Source organism: Equus caballus, chromosome 28 (assembly GCF_041296265.1).
Source record: "Equus caballus isolate H_3958 breed thoroughbred chromosome 28, TB-T2T, whole genome shotgun sequence".
Lineage (NCBI taxonomy): Eukaryota > Metazoa > Chordata > Mammalia > Perissodactyla > Equidae > Equus > Equus caballus.
Genome location: NC_091711.1, coordinates 24,084,416 through 24,106,569, shown reverse-complemented (window position 1 = coordinate 24,106,569; position 22,154 = coordinate 24,084,416). Strand labels below are relative to the sequence as shown.

The window sequence follows — 22,154 nt, the reverse complement described above, 5'->3', positions numbered from 1 at the left end:
GCATCTCGTTTATGTATTCGTGTATCTGTATCAACTACCAGAATGAGGCCAGGGACTTAGCTGTCTGGTACCCCGGTGGCACGCGGCAGGAATTCAGAAAATAGCATGGCAAATGAACGAATGATCAGGTGAAGTTCTTTAAGTTGGACTGAGATGCCACTGCCTTGATTCTCTTCGTAAGAAGAAGGTCCATCTTAGTAGAAGAGAATGAACGGAAACAGAGAAAAGCAGCGGCAGAGAGAGAGAGAGAGAGAGAGAGAGAGAGAGCGAAGGAAAGTGATGCTGGACAAGTTCCTGGTTACAGGCTCTACGGGTAGACAGTTTATCCTTGGCTTCTTCCTTAATGGATGAGCCATTCAACCATGTTGGAAATAAACCTCTCTTCCCCTTGCTTAGCCTTAAATTAGTTAGAATTGGGATTGCGGTTCCATTTTTGCAACCAACAACTTCTAGTTAAAGGTAACCTATTTCCTTTGGAATACGTATTTTCATTTTTTTAAAAGGGAAATATTGTGGCAGAATAAGTCAGTTGTGCCCCATTGTCCGTTTTTACCTTCTTCCTTGGTATTGGATGTATTGGTTTCCCATTGTTGCTGTAAAAAGTTGTCACAAAATGTGTGTCTTAAAGCAACACAAACTTCTTATTTTACAGTTCTGGAGGTCAGAAGGCTCCAAGGCGTCAGCCGGGCTGTGTTCCTCCTGCAGGCTCTAGGACAGAATCTGCTCCTTTGCCTTTCCCAGCTGCTGGAGGCCACACGCATTTCTTGGGTCAGGGCCCCTTCCTTAACATTACTCCCTCCTCTGGTTTCACTGTCACAGCTCCTTCTCTGACCCTGACCCTTTTGCAACCCTTTTATAAGGGCCCTTGTGATTACATCGGGCTCAACTGCACAATCTAGGATAATCTCCCCATCTGAAGATCTTTAACTTAATGACATCTGCAAAGTCTCTTTTTCCATGTAGTTACATTTTTCTGGGTTTCTGGGACTGGGATATGGGTATCTTTAGCAGGCCATTATTCTGTCTACCATGAGGGGCATGCCCTTCTTTATCTGTTTCCTTTTCTGATGGCTGGGATGTAGGTATAACAGCCGGAGCTCAAGCAACCACCTTGGGCCATGGTTTGAAAATCACGTGCTAAGGATAAGAGAGTAGCAACGTAGAAGGCTCTGGGCCCTCGACAATTTTGTGAGGCTACTCTACCAGCTCTGGACTGCCAGTCTCCTGACTTCTTTTAGATTATTTCAAGTTTTCTAAACCTGACTGATGCAATTATATTCTTTACACTATTTTACATTCTCCCTCTCTACTTGGTTTTATATCCCACCTATCTTTCTATGCTATTGAGTATTTTACAAAAACTTAAGTTTTGATGACTGTACAGTAGTCCAATTTTATTTAAAGATTCTCCATCTATTTGACAATTAAATTGTTTACAGCTTCCTTTTACTATTATGAGTTAGAAGTTCCAGTTTTTTAATAGAGGATTCTGAGAGAAAATTCATGGCTTTATGTGGATGTCACAGCACGGCACATGCTCACATCTGACCGTTAAAGATCTAAGTCAGATGGGAGCAGCTTACCCCGATTAAATGAACAGCACCTACAGGAAAATCTTCAAGGGCACATCTCCTGGATTTGAAAACCCAAATCCAGTCAGATGACAGGAACATCATAAATGTCACATTTTTCAGGTCACCAAGGTGACAGTAGGATTGTTCAGGTAATTAAAAAAATAACAGTTTTACATACTTGAGTGTAACCTGATTTCATTAATCTTTTTATGTAGAATTTTTCTGTAGAGAAGGGTGTGGGGAAAAAAAATGAGCCCTTTGTACTCTCACTCCCCAGTGGGGCAATAAGAGACTATATTATTCTCTTAACATCCCACACAAATAGCACATTAGGCAATCTTTAGTGCTCTATATTATTTCCGTGAATAGCAGTCATAAAAGGAGTTCAAAGGGACACAAATATAGGTCAACGATAAGAACTCTTTTGTAATATGCAGTCACAGGGTGTGTGTAATTATAGTGAAGAGCAAGTCCACAGTGTCTCTCTCTCTGGAATGGCTATCTCTTGCCAGTAAAATGTAAGATGTTATTTATTTGTTTGTTTATTTAGCTCACCACTGTCCATTTCCTTACCCTTTCTTTTTCTTCACTGTACTCTTTACTACTTCATACTGTGTGTTTATTTGTTTACCTGTTTTTTTAGCTATCTCACTAAAATGTAAACTCCATAGGACTCCATAGGGGCCTGTCTGCCCCATCTGCTGAGGACCCACAGTGTCCAGTCATAGACGCCAGCTGCAAGGTGAGGAGTGACTGGAGGTGAGGCCAAAGGGACACGGGGTGACTGGGATCGTGGAGGAAGTGCAGGGGCTTTCACTGGAGCCCGAGGCTGGGGGAGCCGCAGAAGGCTAGTAAGCTAGCAGTCGGGGGATGGTGAGTGATGTGATCAGACTTGGATTTTATATAATAACTCTGGGTTTGGTGTGGAGAAAGCGTTTGGGTTGGTGGAACAGTCTGGAGGCAGGGAGAGCAATGAGGAGGTTATTGTGACATTCCAGGTGAGGGGAGATGAGAGCCCAAGCTGGAAATATTGTAATAATGAGCACGATACTAATAGTGATTAATTTAGCAACGTTTGCTCTGCAGATAGCTACTAAATCCGTTTCCTAGACTACATTTCCCAGGGTTCCTTGCAGTTAGGTGTGGCCATGCGATTATGTTCTAGCCAATGGCACAGGAGCGGATATAATAAGCTCCAATTCCAGACCCAACACATGGAAATCTCCCATATGTACCCCTCTCTATTCTTCTCTTTTTCTGGCTGATAGGGATGGAGATGCCATGTACTGGAGATAATTGGGAATCCATTAATGTAGGTCTTTGTAAAGTCATGTAAGGAAACGTTGCCCCGATGGACCAGGAACACCTTGGAAAGTTACGTAAAAGAGGAAGAGCTGTCTATTGTGTTTGAGTCATTGGACAATTTTAGCTCTATTTATTATAACAGCTAATGTTACCCCAATGAACTTAAGCACTCATTTTTTGCTAGGCACCATTCTTAATGCTTTGTATATGGTAACATTTAATCTTCACAACAATCCCTTGAGTAACATATTATTATTATACTCAATTTAGAGATGAGGACACTGAGATAAAGAGGGGCTATGACACCTGCTGAAGTTACACAGCTGAGACATAACAGAGCCAGATTTCTGGTTCCAATATTTTAAGCAATACCTGATAGTGGAGATGGATGGGAATGAATAGATTTTTTTTTTAATTTTAAATTTTAATTTTTTGGAGGAAGATTAGCCCTGAGCTAACATCTGCCACCAATCCTCCTCTTCCTTGCTGAGGAAGACTGACCCTGAGCCAACATCCGTGCCCATCCTCCTCCACCTTACATGTGGGACTCATGCCAAAGCATGGCTTGACAAGCAGTGCACAGGTCTGCGCCTGGGATCTGAACTGGTGAACCCTGGGCCACCAAAGCAGAAAGTGCGAACCCAACCTCTGCACCACCAGGCCGGCCCCCATGAATAGATTTTTTAAAAAAGATATAGATGTCCTTTTTTTCAATTAAATCTTATGAATAAGAATAGAAGCTTAAAAATGTTTAATGGTCAAACATGAACATTAATTAAAATTGAAATCACTATTCATGAAATATTTCAAAAAGAATTTGAAGAGAGAAACTGCTTTTGGTTGAGTTTCTGGAAATGGACTCTGAGACAGATTTCCATGTAGGAGGTTTTTGGGAAGCGCTCCCTGGAAGTAAGGGAAGCAGCACTGGGCAGAGAGAGAAGCTGAACTGTAAATATAGTCACAATAGAGGACTCAGCCTATCCCATGGAAAGCGCTGGAGCTGGGAGAACACTTCAGAGTTATTCCCCATCAAGGCAAGGGGTCTGGGCTTTAGTGTCCTGCTTCAATCAGTCAGTGGCTGTGGGCTTCCGTCTTGGAGGTGACGTAAGCTTGGGTGAGGCAGCTCCATTGACAAGGGATTCAGCTGTGAACCAATGCTCTCAGCAGCTGGAGGAATGAGCATCATGGTCTTAAAGGGGAAGGGGAGGAGGGAGAATCTGGTGGTGCATCACCATATTTGCTATAGAAACATTTAAGAATAAATAAGTACTATATTGATAAGTTTTTGGTTGTTCCAGATTGCTCCACTGAGCTTCAGACTCATATAGCCCACTATTTCCAAATTATGCCTGAAACGTAAGAGTGTGTTATGAGATGAGACTTTACAGGTGATCTGAGCCCACCTGATAGTTTGAATGATATGCCAAGGAGTTTGGGTGAGAGGGAAGTCCGTTGGCAGCAAGGATGGAGATGGATTAGCACAGGGACCGACCACTGACACGTGTACCATTCAGAGCTGTTGTCGTAGCCCATCGCTACGAGGACCAAAGCCTGAATGAACCAGTTATCGATGAGATGGAGAAGGGTTGAACTTGCCAGACATTTTAAAGGTAGTTTTCAATGGTCTTAATGGCTGAATGTGAAGATGAGGGAAGATTTGAGGCAAACGCTATAGTTGTAGCTTGGGAGACTGTGAAAGGCGTGCTTGAAGGGAGATTGTGGCTGTGTTTATGCTTTGGGGGCCAGCATGAAATCTTGACTATCTTTCCTATTAACGAAACTAAAATAATTCTTTTCTTCCTTCCTTCCTTCTCTCTTTCCTTCCTTCTCTCCTACCTTCCTTCCTTCTTTCTTTTATCCATCTGAGGAAACTTGCTCCTGTCTCTTAAAATGATTTGTTCTTTCCACCTATAATTGGTGTCTTCATTAATGTATTTTAACAAAAATTTCCTTCATCATGCCTTACTCTTTCAGTTACAAATCTAAGTGGACCCAAACAAAACATACACTTAAATAAAGCAAAACAAAGTTTTAAAGCACAGATATGAAATCCATTTTTTCTTTATTTTTTCACATTTTGGCAGTTCTGTCTTGGCCGATACTGGAAGTTCTGACAGCAGCCTTGGCCTGTAGGTGCAATGAGAGGTGACATGAAGTGTGCTGGGCTTGGGGACAATGTCACCCTGTCAGTGGCTGGTAGCTCTCAGTTATGCAGATGTACGAGATGGTTTACTAAGGCTGGGTCTGGACCACGGTACTTAATCCCTGGGCATGCCCAACGAGAGCAGCCAGCATGCAGCCCTGCTCATTGTACTATGCCCTTCGTATTTTCTGGAGCAAAAGTAATTTTCTGACCTGATATATACACAAGATTAGAATCTAACCTTCCGCAGGCTGCCTTTTTGCCAAGTAATTGGAAAACTTCTACCACTGGAGAAGGGAAAAAAAAGTTAGTAATTGAGTGAGATCAAATCAGTGTAGAAGACGTTTATGCCGTGTGTGCTCAGGGCAGCCAGATGAAATCAATCATTCATTTAACATTTATCGCGTAGGTTCTCTGGGCACTATCCCAGATGAGCCAAGAATACAAAGGTGGGTGAGACAGTTGAGGTCCCCGCTCTCACGGAATGCATCTTCTAATCGTGGGAAATAGAAAATAAGAAATAGTTAATAAGAAAGTTTCTGATGTTTGTAAGTGCTCAGAAGAAAATAAGTTTTGCGATTCAATTAGTTTATCCAGCCCTTCCTTCCCATTTCAAGAGGCTTTCCTTGGTGAAAAACTGGGTCTTTTAGGGATCCAGGAGCAAGAACCTAAAATTATTGCTTGAATAGGCAAATTGACAGACTCTGGGGATTTATTGGGGTGGGGAGGATGGGATTTTAAAACTTTGAGTATACAAATGTGACAGGTATAATTTAAACTCCTTCCTGGGACTGATACCAGGCATTGTCCACAAAGACACTGCCTAGTATTAACAATTAACTAGTAAAAACTGTGGTGGGCACTCCTTTAGCCAATTTCCACTCGTGTGACTCGTAGGAGGAACCAGCTCTCTCGATCCTCCTGTAAGAACACGGCTGGCGCTCAGAGCACACTGAACGAGGCTGCCCACGCCGGGCCATCGCTGCCCCAGGAGCTGAGTTTCATGCTTTCTGAGAATCAGAATTGTTTGTGCCTTGACATATTTGTGCCAGTTTTACTTGTTATTAAAATTATGCAGTTTGCTTCAATATTACGTGAACTGATGAAACATGAGTCTGAAGAGAGAGAGGGAGAGAGAATTATTACCATAAAATTTAAATGGAGTGCTTTGGAAATTCTCAATAATGCCAAATTAATGAGAAAATATTCGGAAAAATAATAAAATCTACACTGTTTTGCTCATGAGCGTCTTTAGGTTCTCACTCACGACAAAGAAAAAATTGGAAACGAAAAGCAAGGTCTTATGGGTGTGGTTTAGGTAAAAAAATGTAACTTTGGAAACTTTCCAGTGAAATTGGTGAGGGCAAGGGCCGTGCCCTGCCACCAGTTTGGTGAATACATTTACATTTATTTCAGTTAAGAGATAATGTTTGTAACATAAATGTATCCTTTTATTTCCCTCCCTGACATTTCTGATTAGCTCCTTAATTAGCAATTCTGATTGTGTTGCGTAGAAGATTTTCACTGAATTGCAAGTTGTGTAAGTGCAACGGGGACTCACCATCCGTTTATTCAAAGAGCTCGAGAGCATAGTCCTAACACGATTAGATAAAGAATTTATGTGTCTTCCAATCATTCCTTAAGCTGAGCCAAATCTCCTTTCCCTCTTTTGCAGAGTAGAAGCGAAGAAAATATTTTCACTTTTCAGCAGCATCTTTCTTTTGAGAGCATCTAAGCTCTTTAAGGGACAAATTTCTAATTAAGCAATAATGCTCATATTGCCCTAGAGGGTTGGACAGAGATATTTATTATCCCCTCACTGAGGATGTTAGACGCATGCTAGGTACCTAACAGATGTCTCCGTGTTGTCTCTCAGGAGAATTATGTTTCTGTTAATCTCCCTGCTACACTATGTCCTGTTCCCTATTCTTAATAATTCCCAGTATTACGGAGAACTCCGAGAACTTGAAAAGAGCACTGTCTGTGCCACTAACTCATGGGACCTTGGACACTTTGGTCTGCCTTTCTGTGCCTCAGCTCCCATATCTGTAAAATGAGGATGATGGTACTCGTCATAGCAGCCAACCAGATTGGGAAAAAAATATGTTTGTCTAACAAAGATGGAAGTTGTAGCTGCAGATAGTGAAACCACAGTGGCCTACATGTTTCATTTTGTTTATTTTATTCCCATTTCGCAATGTGGGCCTACTCTTTGTTATGGTATTTTTGATCATGTGTTAATTATAGGTTTTTGTTTGCACATTTATTACTGAGACCAGAAGTGAAAATCCCTCCCCAAAGGCTCTTATCTCACCTACTCACCTTTACCCTCTTGCAAATGATGGTCCCAGATGCACAGTAAGAAATGTAAGGAAAGAGACAGATTATGGCCACGATAATGATCTGCTGTGCTCTGAACCACAAGATACTAGTGAGCAGCTGCCATTTTCTAAAAGTTTTGAGTGATTCATTGTATGTCTTCACTCATTCACAGAAGTATTGCTGATAATGGTCAAAAACAAAGTGAAATATATTAAATTTCCAACAATAGAGAATTGCTCAAGTAAATGGTGGTATTTCCATATGATGGAAGGCCATTAATAAAGAGATGTTGTAGATGAATATTTATTGGTATAGAATGATAGTCATGATGATTAAGTGAAAAAGCAGCCCCAAATGGGTAATGTACAACACAATTCCATCATTATTTTTAAAAAATGTATTTGAATAAAAAACATTTGGGGGCCGGTCCCTTGGCCAAGTAATTAAGTCCACATGCTCCACTTTGGCGGCCCAGGGTTTCGCCAATTCAAATCCTGGGCGCGGACACGGCACCGCTTGTTAGGCCATGTTGAGGTGGCATCCCACATAGCACAACCATAAGGACCTACAACTAGAATATACAGCTGTGTACTGGGGGGCTTTGGGGAGAAGAAGAAAAAAAAAAATAAAATCTCAAAAAAAATATTTGGAAGGATATATAGTGGTTCTCTCTGGGTAATGGAATTACAGAAATAAATTTTCCTTCTTTATACTTATCTGCATTTTCCAACTTTCTTTGATGGACATATGTTGCTTTTGGCAAAAGAAAAAATTGATTTAAATTAAATAGAATTCTATTGATGCAAAACCTACTTGGGGGAGCAAAGAACCACGTTTTGAAAAAAATAAATGCCAACTCTAAAAAAATGAATTAAGAATGGAAAATTTTTTAAAAATAAGAAAGATAGATTTCATTCTTTTAAAAGGATGGAGTCACTTAATGACAAATGTTTGAAATTAACCAAGTGCCAATTGTAAATTTTCTTCTTAGATGAATTCTATCTTAAATTGCTTCAAAAATGGACTCATTTCATGGCACATAGGCATGATATTTTGAAATATCTAAATTAAGCAATCATTAATAGCAACACTATGTAATTTTTTTCTTTTATGCCAAACCATCACTTTAAAACAAATCAGTTTTTAAGATGACGGGGAGATATATTTATTTTTCTTATTGGCTAGTTGGACGACATGGACCAAATAATTACAAATGTGATGAATCTTACAAAAGAAGAAATACAGGATGTGGAGGAGGAGTTAATCTGATCTGCAACATCTGTCCTATGTACAAGACATTTAAACCAAGATATGAAGTATGAGTAGGACTTAACTGGGCAAAGAGTGGGTGTGGAAGAGTATTCTTTGTGGAGGGAATGGTATGTGCTAAGGCACTAAGATGACACTTTGCCACAATACTCTGGGATAATCAACCATCCACAACTCTGGCTTGAAACAACAAGCATTTATTTCTCTCACATTGGCCTGTGAATCAGCTGCAACTTGGCTGGGCTTGGCTGGACGCCAGGGTTCAGGTCTCCCTCCTTCTCTTTTGACCAATAGCTTCCTGGAACTTGCTCCTTTTATAGCACACGGCACGAGCACACAAGCGCCTTGGAGGGCTTGCGGCACTTTTAGGAACATTTCATTGGCTAAAGCAAGCTGTATGGCCATGCCCCAAACAAATGGGATGGGGAAGATATTTTACCCACAGTAGATAGTAATGTGGAGTCACATAACACAGGATGTAGCTGAATAATTTAATATAAGAAGGATGTGAAAAATTGTGAGCAATGATTCGATCAACCACACCTGGATTTTTCGAGGAATCCGTTGCCAGGATGGCTAAAGAATAATGAGTGAGCTGAGTGACATCACTGGCGGTCCTGTAATCGGCTGTCCTTGGGAACTTCTCGTTGGAGAGATTCCATACATCTACATATATATTTAAGCTCACTTTAAAAGAAAGTGACTTCTCCAACTTCCGCTTGAACTTGATTATTTCTAAAGAGTTGACCAACACTGAAACACCATGGTTATCCCGCAGAGCTGACACAGTGTCAATTGAATTAAGTGTTCCTCCTCTGTTGTGTACCAAGTATCGGGTCTCTGTGTGACAGCAGCACATTCAGAAGCTGTGCCTCAGAGGTGGTGAAACCGGTGGTTAAGCCCCTGAGCGAAGAGCCTTAAATTTGGTTGCTAGTCATTCTCCTGGAATGCAGGTCAGCTATTTCGTACACAGTGAATAGGATGGATCAGTCATAAACGTGAGGAAACATCTAATTTGACTACTTTATCCCATGAAACACAATCTTCTATTTGGTCAGATAGTTTTGATAATGTCACAAGAATAGTTCAGGTTATTTTTACCCGTGGCTGTACAGATACATTCATTCGCTTTACAAGTGCCTGGTCTAACGCCTGAATGAACAGGTGTGGGGACATCAGTTGGCCAATTATAAACGCTTACAGTTCATGTGTTTAACAAGCACAAGCACTTTTTTAAAAAAGAAAATTCACTCAACACAGACAGCCACTGTATTATTAGCTATCGTGGTATTCTCCCACAGGAAACTTAACTCCAATTGTGATTTTTTTTTTCCCCTTTCGCTGACAAGAAGAGATTACATAGAAATTGCTGCCTCCATGATGACCTTGTTCTGCAGCCTATTTTTCCCTTCATTTGTTCAAGGCTCAATTGTATAATCTTGAGGGTTTACAAGAGAATCTATTATTCTTTCTGACAATATTTATTTCCCATGAAAACAAGATTTTTGTTAGGTAACTCGAAGTGAATTTCGTTATAAAGTATATGCCGTTTCAAGGGAAATCAGTGTTTGAAATAACTGAGATGGATTTGGAGCGATCAATCCCTTTGCCCTCATTCTGGTCACGGTTATGTAAGCGTTCTGCTTGGTTGCATTAGTGTATTTTATTACTTACTTTGCAAAGCAGCATTTACAGAAGGCTACAGTTTTCTGGTTCCTCTTTGAACAGACCTTGATTCCTCTTACTGGAGCAGCTCTTCATCTGTAGGTGTGTTTTCTTGCTCTTTTAGCCTGGCACCCCTTCAACAGTCAGCATCGTGTGTACATTCCAAGTGACAGCAGCATAGAGAGATGATATTCTCTCACACATTCCCTAAGTGGAAATGCGAGCAATGGGAAGAAAAAACAAATGCAGTCCCTAACTACCTCCGGATGGTTAGTGTTTTAAAGGGGCCGTGGGAATCGTCTCCCTGTTTGTCTGTTGAGGGGTCATTCCATGCATTTAAGAGTCGCTGATTTCCACGGGCAAATTGTGGAGCTTGATTACCCAGAACTGGCAGACCAAAGTTGGGTTTAATTCATGAGCTCTGCTCACAGTCTGTCATTTCCCAGCAGGCTATTTTTGTACAGCTAAGAAATTGATTTAGTTAGTTTTTCCTTTTGGAAAATGGAAATAGCAATATTATTTTTATGGCAGCTTTTAAATGTTTGAATGAGTCCAACCAAATGAAAGTTGTGGCTGCATCGCAATATTAGTAAAATCAATTTGATTAATATTTCTCTTCCAATTTCTCTCTGTCTCACAGAACAGACTTCTTTACCTAAACTGACCAAATTAACTGACAGTTTTGCCATTGTGTAGGCCCAATTTTTTTCTATTGATGATGCTATGAAATGACTGTAAAGGGTGCATCTGATCTCCGTTTTCATGAAGTAATGAAGTATTAGATTTATGCTGAAACGTTTCTGTTTAATGATGAACAATTTTTTCAAGCTTAGCAGCTCTGCCTGTTAGTCCGTATTTTCCCAATCTTTATTATAAGTTTTAGTTCAGCTTCTACATGATACAGTTTGTAAGAGGTTTTAAAAATCGTTTCTGGAATGAGGCCCGATATACACCTATAGGTAAATAATATAAAAGATTGATGAATTTAACTGACTATTTTGCCATTGAATAGACCCAAATTCTATAAGAGAATTACAACCCCAATTGATATGGACATATGGCTCTTAAACCTTCAAAATCTTTAGAAACTTTGGTGTCAACTGCTACAGCTTTCTTCAAAAATAATAGGATTATATCAGGTCATCTTTTTTAGCATGCTGTGAGATTTAAATAAAAATTCACATAGTATATTACTGAATTAAATTGTGTAGTTTTATACATTTTGACTAGATCTAAGTTAGCCTACTGCAGTGAGAGAACTTGAAGCTTAAAAGACCTGAATCTGAATTTTGTTCTTTTCTAGTCACGTGATCTTCAAACCATGACTATACTGAGTCTAATCTGTAAAATGGGCCAAGACTTGTTCCCCCGCCTCCTCGGGGTGTTAGTAAAATTCAAATGGTACGGTGGGTCAGGATGCTGTTTAAAAACTGTAAAGAACCATACAATGTGATTTTAAAGGAAAATTTAGACACTTTGTTTTCACTGTTACTGTTTAACACCAGTTAACTGTTCACTGTTTTACATATTGGAGTTTCTGGCCAATACAGGAAGAGAAGAAAAAAGGAAAAGGAGATATAAAGGTTGGATGAGCAGATTTAACCAGCAAACTAAAATAAGATTTCAGCAAGGATAGTGAATACCTGATCAGTTTTTAAAAGCTATTAGTCTTTATCAACTTCAGGAAAATCATCTAGAAAATATAACAGAAAACAAGATACCATTCTCAAACTGTAAAGTATATGGGAAATAACCTAATAAAGACTTTTCTCAGAAAATTTAAAAACTCAATTCCATATTTAAAAGAAAAGATCTGAGTAAATGGAAAGATATACCATGTCTTTGACATGTAAATACGTGTTGGTTTCCCTTACAATTTACCCGTAAGTTGAATGTTAAAATTATGGCAAGGTTTTTTGTGAGGTCCTCAACATACTTATTCCACATTTATACAGAGGAATCATGGTTCTTGACGTCTAAGTAATTTTGAAAGAAAGAGCAGAGGACGGACTCACCCTCCCAGATAAAACCAGTGTGGAACTGGTGTAGGAGCAGTCCAATAGACCTATGGAAAAGAACAGAGTCGGCAACACCTCTGAGTCTATATGAGAACCTGCCATGGGATCAATGTGGCACCATAAATCAGTGGGCAAAGGATGAGTGACTCCCAATCCACTAACTGGTAGTGGGGAAATGGATCATTATATAAAGAAGAATAGATTGGTTCACTATCTCAAGCACATACAAAGGAGAAATCCAGCGCAGAAATAAAATTACAAAGCTAATAGAAGAAGATACTGGAAGCGTTAAAGAAGATCCTCAAAATGCAAACCAGAGGTTGAAAATTTAATAGATCTGACTACACTTAAAAAAATTAACAATATCTATTAAAAGACAGACACAATAAGCCAAATCTGCAGAAAGGTGAGAGAATGAGAAAAGATTTATAATATCTAAAATTTATAAGTGATTAATATCTAGAATATGCCAGGAAGCCTCAGTATCCCCAGTTTTAAAATGGAGATAACAATAATAGAAAGTGAAGTGCTCAGCTCAGAGCCTGGCATAGAGTTAATGCTTACTGTTTGCTATTGCTAGTTGATCTGTTCTTACCCTCTGTGACAAAATACATTTTGTGTTGAGCCATGATATGTGGACCCTGAACTTCCAGTTTCTGCATGGATTTACGTGGCTAGCTTATGGAGTTACAGAGAAATGTGTGTGCAGATATCTAGCCAGTCTCAATCACCACAAATCCTGTTTGATGAATGTCCCCGGATAAGCCAATGGTTAAAAGGAAAAGTGGAGATTATATTAGTGGCAGCTTCCATGACGCAGAGGTGAGCAAAATGCTGTGTGTATCACTGTAGCTATGGAACCAACTCCCAAGGACACCTGCCAGGTGATGATATGAGCCAAGAAGAGCATGCTTCATGGCTTGGGGTGTGAATCTTGTGACTGTCATATCCCGTCCTGCCTGAGGCTGGGGCTCAAGGGTGCTGTGTCCAGAGGACAGAGAGAGTAGGTGACGCAGCTCCCCACTCCTTAGCTCTTTGTCTAGGTGTCAGGTATGACTGTTGTGGGGGGGGAGGGCCAAATGGACCAGCCCTTTCCTGCTGAGTTTCCTGGGGACTTCTGTACCCAGGGGCAGGTTGACAACAGAGAGATGGCTTTGCGCACAACCAACACAACCTGCTCTCTGAAAGAAGAGCTTTGTCTTTTTCTACTTTATGACCTCAGCTTTGGGGAAAGCTTTGGCTCCCCAAATGTGGCCTGAAAACATGGATGATGACGCAGGTCAGAGGCAGTGAGTGGCAGTCAGTGGCAGTGACCTGAGCTGAGTTCCCTCCTTGGGCTTGGGGGATGGATAAAGTAAGTTGTCCAGGGTCGTCCTGCTGATAGAGAAGGAAGGGAAACTAATGATAACTCTGTGCCAGGCACGGTTACACACTCTGTCCCCTTCAATCCCCTGCAAACCTGCGAAATGAACATTCTCATCCCAATTTTACAGATGTGAAAACTGCAGCTCAGACAGGAAAATTTGCCCCAAGTTACCCAGCTGGTAAGTGACCCGCTGGAATTTGAACTCTAGGTCTGTTTGACTCGAAGACCCATAGGCGATTATTTCGTTGGTTTTCTTTTTCACTGTTCCACTCTCTATCTGCGGACTCGGAGCGGAGGTGGATGGATCTATGGCTTGGTGGACTCCAGGTAAGGTCCATCCGTGTCTGATCTTGGCAGTTCACTTTGGAAAGCAAATTACATTTTCCAGTGCTGCATCTGAGCACATGATCCTGTGGTCAGCGGGTTTTAGGTGTGGCTTTGATTTCTCAGCAGAAACTATGTTCTTGTGAAATACTGACATCCTTACAGTGTTGTGCTTTGCTTGTCATTCAGAGAAGCCTGCACTTTCAGGAGACACCCTATACACTGTAGATGGATTCCCTGGCAAGGAAGGCAACCAGGCAGGGCTTCCAAGACAGAAAGAGCTTGCTCCTAAGTGGAATTGCATTACTCTGTGCTTCTGGGATCTGACAGGTGCTTTGAAGATCTGGCTTTATTAGCCGCTAACAGAGACACCTCTTGTCCAAACATCTGCAACTGACTTTTTTTCATGCTTGAGAGATCACAGGTGTTTTTGTACCAGTGCTATTGGAGGTCATCAAGATCGCCATAGCCGCTAATCCTATTCACAAGGGCTCCAACCTCATGACCTCATCACCTCCCAAGTCCTGCCTCCTGACACCAGCTCACAGGTTGGGCCTCAGCATATGAAATTTGGGTGACCCATTCAGTCCACAGCATCTCTGATCTGTCATTTACCAAGAGGACTATGTTACGTTCTCCCACCATGCTTATAGATTGTTGAATAAATCTTGTAATTCTGTCAAGTTTTAAACTTACATATTATAAAGCAGTGGAATTAAATGAAAAGATTTTTGACTTTTTAAAAGAAAAAAACAAAAGATTGCCATAGCTACATATTCTTGCCCCTGTCTCTAAGGCCTGTGGCAATAAGTAATAATGATAATAATCATGGTAGTGATAATTACAAACCATTTACTGTGTATTTGCTATGTGTATTCATTAATGTAGTAAGCTTATTTTATGTTCACAACAAGTCTCTGAAGTATGTGTTATTTAAGATTGTTTAGCTGCAGGTAACAGAAATTCAACTTCAATGGCTTAACCAAATGTGGGATTTATTTTTCTCATGGAATAAGAAGTCTAGCAGTACATACTTCAGGGTGAGTATGGGGGCCCCATGATGCTATCAAGAACCCAGGCTCCTTCTCTGGGAGTTTTCTTCGTCATGTTTCAACATGGCTGTTCTAATTCATGCATCACAACTGATTTTTAGGCAGAAAGAAGGAAGAAGGGCAAAAGGTAGGTGGCAAAAACTAAAACAGTGAATGCAAGCTGAATATGGCCCCTCTAACAAGCTTTCTCAGAAACTCTAGCTGGTACCTCTGGTTTCACCTCATTGTCCAGAACTGTGTTGCATGCCCACACCTAGCTGCAAGGGAGTCTGGTAATCCAAGAATGTTTAAGTGAGCCCCTTGATTAGAAAGGAAGAAAGGAGCATGGCTATTGGCTAGGTGACTAGCAGTGCCTAGCTCATGTAGTTAATATTTGTTCAAATTTACAAACTAGGAAAATGAAATTAGAGAAGTTAAGTGTTTGCTAAATGTCCCCTAGCTAGGGAGTGACAGAGTTCAGACCTGAATCCATGTATGTCTGACTCTGAAACCACATTCCTAAAAGTTCTGCTAGAATTTGTTCCTGATGCTTGAGGGTGTTTGGGCTGGAGAACAGAGGACTTTAGGAGGCTCTCTTATGGAATAGAAAGGAGGATTGATTTGTTGGTTTCTTGAGAATAGTGTGAAGATCAACATATGAAAGATGTGGAAAGGCAGATTGTGGTACAAGGTAAGGAAATGATTTCTAACAATTAGTAATTAATTGTTCTATGGGCTGGGCAGCAAACTCTATTACCAGAAACATTTGCATAGAGATTAAACTACCCATAAGAGGAGATTCCCTGAACTGATTGGGAGTTCAGATCTTTCTTGAGTTCAAGATCCTGGATCTGGGAAACATAAGTGGCTGAGACAGAACAATCGTGATTAGAGGAAGGCTTTTTGGATTGAGCATAGAGGCCTCCTGATTTGTCAGAGCTAGAGTGACCATACAATTATTTCATGGTTCAAATCGGGGCATTTTTTAGAGTGAAAGTGAGATTCATTAGTACTCACGTTGAGATAAAAGGGGAATAGAGGATCATTACAGACCAAGTGGAACTTGTGGCTACGCTCACAGAGGCTTTTGATGAATAAAAGGACGAGGAGGATTGGATTTCATAGGCAGTGGGAGCTAGGGGAATGGTCAAAAGGACAGACACCCACAAGCCAAATCCCCCCACTTCTGTAGGCTGGACCTTTTGATAAGCTCTTCTTCGTCCATGATGAACTTTCATGATAAGTGTTGAAATCGATGGGCAGGGACTATGTGTGACTACTGAGAACATGTGCCTGACACAGACCCTTGTGCCCTGAGTCTCCTCTAGCATGACTCATTTTTAAGAGACATTGAGCTTGGATGATGTTGTGTTCCTTATTGAGTCATGAATCTGGCTCATTCTAGACTGGGAAGGAAACTGGATTTCACATATCCTGAAATCCTTCTCAGCTTTTAAAAACTGCTTTTCTGGTTTGCTCAGTGACCTTGGGCAAGTCACAACCTCTCTCTATGCTTTGGCTTTTCCATTAGTGGAAATAAAATGGAAATAATAGTTACACAAGAGAAAAAAATGATTCAAGATCTTCCAATGAAAGATGCCACATGAAACCAAGTGAAATTATTATTTTTATGACAGTTGTTAGCTGAACTGCTTTTTGTCCCATCCCCTCTCATTAGGCTACAGGGCATGGAATAAACACAGGTTTGGCCAGTGGCTGGTATTTGATGATGTTGGCACCGGAGATGAAGGGAAGGAATTTCTGTCTGGCTTGTGTTTCACTATTAACCTCCTCGAGCCTGGATCTCAGTGTCTGTTAGGGTGGAATCTCAGTTGGCGGTTTCACGGCAGAGATGGCCTATTCAGGAAACCTTTTAATAATGATGCTATTAAAATATTGTCTTTATTCCTTCCTTAAATCCTTTATTCAATAAACACTGATTAAGTGTCTCTGGGTGCCAGGTTCTGTTTCCCAAGCATATAGCAAGATGCATAATGACAAACATTAAGCTCTCTGATGTTTGCTGAATCAAGAAATTTGTCAGAGATGTAAGATTTGGAGAGCTGGTCTTCTCCTGCGATCTTGCCTCTCTCCTATCTATCCTGACACATGGGAGACATTTCTAAGAGCAAAACTTCCCCTATTACCCATTTCTTAGAGAATCAAGACCAAATGTCTTAATATGGCACAGAAGAGCCTTCAGCCTTTGGTCCCTGCTTGCCTTTCTGTTTCATGTCTCACTGAGCCTCTTTTAGGATCCCTGAGTTCCAGCAATTGGGAATTTCTTACAGGGCCTTGAATATATGGCAAATATTTTAGGTTTTGTAGGTCCTGTGGTCTCTGTTGCCACTCCTGGTGCTGCTGTTGTAGCAGGAAAGCAGCTATAGACAAAATGTAAATGAATGGGCATGGCTGTGTTCAAGTACAACCTTATTTACAAAGACAGATGGTGGGCTAGAGACCTCTTCCTCCCCCATTCATCTGGCCATTGTCCACTCAATTGTCACCTCAAGTCTGAGGGCTTTCTCTGCCACTCTGGGTGGAACTGGTAACTCACTACACTCTATTCCGTACATACCACTTGCTTATCTATGTTTTCTCGCCTAACCTGATTTATTGAGCTTGATTCCTTCATTCATTGATTCACTGATTTAACAATATTCAATGACCACCCACTATGGGACAGAGTTAATGATTTTCTAGTCTTTGTACAGCACCTAGCAGAAAGCGTAGCACATAAAACATGTTGAATACATGCTTATTGAACAAAAGGAGATAGAAAGCAATAAAGAAGTCCATCGTCAAAGATATATTCATGACTTTGGTGTAACCGCCCAAAGTGATGAATTGTCTTTATTGATTTTGAAACCTTTCCATCGTGTGGAAGGGTTTGACCCGTGGTCGTGTTTGGAGTTTTCCTTCAAAGTTTCTGTCGCCTGGTCTGGAATAGATTGGTGGCTCCTACCTCATTTCATTTCTGAAGTCCCTGGGATCCTGCTTTCTGGTGACCCCAAATGGCAGGACCAAGAGTAACACACCAACTTCCAAACTCCCACGTTGGTAGGTGACTGACTCATGTGAGTTTGAAGTTTCCCAACAAAGTGTCAACATAGTGCAGTGAGTTTCTTATTTTTACTTTTATTTTTATACAGAATATCTGTTTTTTCCATTGCTTTTTGAGAGAGCAGGGCTATCTGAGCAAAGGAGCTTAAACCACTCCCAGCATGAGGACATTGAAATTGCTTCCTTGCAGAGTCTAAACCTAGTTTTTTTTCATCCACAATCTCTGGCTCTTTGAAAGTGATCCTGAGGTAAATGTAAAAATGAATCTCTGTGGTTACTTATATTACAGAAATTATTTCATGGATCCATGGAGCCCCAAAATATTTAAAGTAGGGCTCAAGCTATTTTCTTAAATTTATAACCCATTCAAAATGTAAGCAGAACATTTATTGAATTGGTTGTCACCAATCGAACCAAAATGACTTTATTCACTTTCAACCTGGTCAGAAGTAGATTTTCAATGGTTACCAGGAAGGTTATGTGTTTGTGGTCAGAGGCAGAGAAAAGAAAATGGTTACAGCTGGTTACAAAACAAACAGAAAACCTCCGCATGGCTTCTCATGTTACAAGAGCAAATAAGAAAGGAAGCCAACCGAGGATTGTAGCACAGAGTGTGTTGGGTAAACACCAGAGACACTGGAGAATGTTCTGGGTCTCTTCACCTCGTTTTAAATATAAAAAGCCAGAGAAGGAGGTGGCAGCTGAACAGAGTACACGACTGTCGTTCATGAACTCACCCGCACAGGTTACAGAAAATCAAATAAATCAAAGTTCCATTGTGACAGAGTCCTTTTCACGGATGCATCCAGAATCTGCCTGATTTAACATTTTAACCTGACATGGTGACTTTTGTGAGGGAACCACGGTAGGAAGGAATGCTGTGCCTGTGTTTTGGAGGAGGAGAGGAGGGGGCAGGGTCATAAACTGACCTTTGATTATAAAAGAAAAATAAGGTAGTGTTGCTAAATGACCAAAGCCACAAAAGTAATAGTAAACACAGCAAGGGCAAAGTGGAGAACGGTTGGTGTCAGTGAGCTAACCCATTGCAACACTCACGCAATTTGCTGGCAAGTTCCTGATTTAGTAAGTTGTCACAGTATATTTTGAATGGATTCATAACAATGTCTCTGTGCATGTGTGTGTGCGTAGGTGAGTAAGACATTGGCAAATGAGTTTCATAAATAAATGTGCTCCTTGCCTGAGGTGTTCAAGTTTAAAATAAAATTCTGTCTTCACTCGTTTCTGGCATAAACAAATACTTGACTTTTGGCAATTCTCATCAAAAGTTAAGTGTCTCCATTTAACAATGTTGATCACAATTAAAATTCACATATCCTTTGACTCTGCAATTCCACTCAGGCATCGATTTCTAGTTCTGTTCACCCATATGTGCAAAAAAATGTTTGTGGAAGCAAAAGATTAGAGACCACTTGTTTGTCTATTAGTAGGGGGCTGGGTAAAATTTGGGGACATTCATACAATGGAATACAACGCAGCTGTCAAACTGAAAGAGGTAAATCTAACTATGGGTTTGTGATAAACTCCACAATATCCTGTTAAGTTTAGCTATGGAGCAGAGGAGTAGGTATAAGAAAAAGGGGGTGCATATAACCTTGTGTGTACATAGAATATTTCTGGAAAGATACCCCAGAAATACAATAGAAGGTGCCTCTGTGGAAAAGACTGGGAGACTGGGTTCCAGAAGTCGATAGAAATTTACTTTGCACTCCAACTATTTTGCACTGTCTGAAATTTTTTTTGGTCAAGTACCGAGATCATTTTTCAAAAAGAATTCTAATGGAAATGTCCTTCTTCCCAATTAATTAAGGTTTGGCTGGTGGTGGTATCAGTGCCCAATGAAAAAGAATGAAATATATGAACTAAAAATGGTTTAAAAACCTACAGAAAAAGGCATCCTTCAGTTAAGTGTATATTTGGGAAGAGTATTTCAGTAACTAATGAATAATAATGAGCATTGATTCGGGCTGCTATTTTTAAGCTGACAGTTTGGAGTCCTCGAGAGCTGTACAGAAAGCCGGTGCCTCTCCCCGGGAAGTCATGGCAAAGCCCTTTCATGTAGAAGGGTCACCCTGACCTAGAGCCTGCAGCATCATTAGTCAAAGTCTTCTAACTTACCTCTAGTATATTCTAATTCCGTAGCTCTGAAGGAGTCATCATTTTCTCGCTTTGCCTGTGGATGACTGAAGAATGCTTGGGAAGATAAATACCCCCTGATTTATTTACATTAAATACTATCCTGCTCGCTCCCAGGAGCTGATAAACTTGGTGGCCTTGAGAAACCAGTCACATGCAACTTCCCTCTGGAGTTGCGCTCATGTGGGGAAGATGATAAGCGCAGCAGCGTAGCCAGCACACATTCTTTTGTGAGACCTGCCTTTGAATCAGCACTCAGTGTTTTGGGGGAGCGTATATGACGGTATGCCCTTCATTTAACCTGTAATAGCCTGTGTTATCTCTTGTAAAGTTAGGTTTATTTTTAATTAACCCTTCATTTGTCTATGCCGTCTTTCTTCGCAAACAGCTGTAAGCACTTTAAGTGTTAAACTGGTGTCTTTGTTCATTCGGTTGTTCATTTACAGAACAAATATTTAATGCACAGCTACCACATGTGTGTGCTGTGCCCCAGGAGATGCTAAGATGAATAAGACATATTTCTTGCTTTCAAGCCGCTCCCAATCTACTAGTCTGATAGTTTTATTCAGATTTGTATCTCTCAAGGTTATTGACACAGAAAAAGACTCAAGAAGATGATTAATAAATGTCAGTTGATTGAGAAATTGCTCAAGCTATGAACCTAGAACTCTGACATGATACTGTGGGTTCACGTTAAAGTTTTGCTGATGGGCTCTCAGGAAATCACCAGACAATTTCTCGAGACTTCTTCAATAATAGCATTTAGAAAGGTAAGGTCTTTCTAGGATTAGACGCTTCTACTGAGAATGAACTCTTTTAAGCCTCATGTTGAGGACAACAATTATTCTGGCCCAACAATAGCCAGGGTTATAAGCTCCTTAGGAAGCCGGCCCCTTTTCACACGGACAAATGGCTACTGGCTAACAAAGGCCACAGGAAGAGGGACAGCAGTCAGGGATGTTAAGGTCTCCCGAGCGCCACTCACAGCCTGGGACTCCACAGGCTTCACTTCATTCAGTGAACAACCACCACGGGAACGTGGTGATATCAATGTGAAGAGAAAGAAACGAGCCTTTTTGGTATCAACCTGGTGGTTGGTAGGTGACAGATACATTTGCATGTATGTATGCATGTATTTATAATTTAAAATTTAATATTTACCAAACCTTCTTCTAGGTACTGGGTACCTAAAGAGGTGTAAGCCATAGTGTGTGCCCTCAAGGAGGCAAATGATATAAAGAAACGCATCCAAAGTTAAGAAACCACACGAAAATTATGCAACACTAAACTGCTGGGTCCATTTGTTGTTGTTAGTGCCATCAGGTCAATTTCGACTCCTAGCGCCCCTGTGTACAGCAGAGCGGAACCCTGCCTGGTCTTTTTGTGCCATCCTCTCACCTTCCCGCGCTGTATCAGACAATGCTCCACTGCTGTTCATAGTATTTTCAAGGCCAGTTCTTTTGGAAGTGGGTGGCCAGGTCCTTCTTCCTAGTCTTTCTTGGTCTAGAAGCTCCACTGAAACCTGTCCACCATGGGTGACCCTGCTGGTATTTGAAATCCCAGTGACATAGCTTTCAGCATCACAGCAACACGCAGCTGCCACAGTATGACAACTGACAGACCAATGTTGTGGTTCCCTGACCAGGAAACGAACCCTGGCCATGGTGATGAGAGCATGGAATCTTAACCACTAGACCATCAGGGCTGGCTGCTGGATCCACACTGAACATTTAACACAGAGTTTCCTGAAATGTGCTCATCATTGGTGACATGCAAGATGAACTGAGTGTTAAGCAAACATCTGAAATTTTCATCAGGTATTTATTTTCACATGCGTTAGAAAAATCTAGAGCTACCATATCAAACCCTTGTGTATATGGATATTCCTTCTTACCGGGAGGCTGCCTGTAAAAGTGAGTT

General features: G+C 40.8%; 1 long non-coding RNA gene across 2 annotated transcripts in view; it reads left to right on the top strand.

Annotated features, from left to right (window-relative positions):
* Positions 1-2,009: 2,009 nt before the first annotated feature.
* LOC102147477 (uncharacterized) overlaps positions 2,010-22,154 on the top strand; it is a 39,164-nt gene continuing 19,019 nt past the window's right edge. Inside the window, exons 1-2 of one of the 2 annotated variants that reach the window (XR_011433740.1) lie at positions 2,010-2,092; positions 2,246-2,316. This is a non-coding gene — a long non-coding RNA (uncharacterized lncRNA). Of the gene's footprint in view, positions 2,093-2,217; positions 2,317-22,154 lie in introns of both variants that reach the window. The other variant, XR_011433741.1, reaches the window with a different exon arrangement.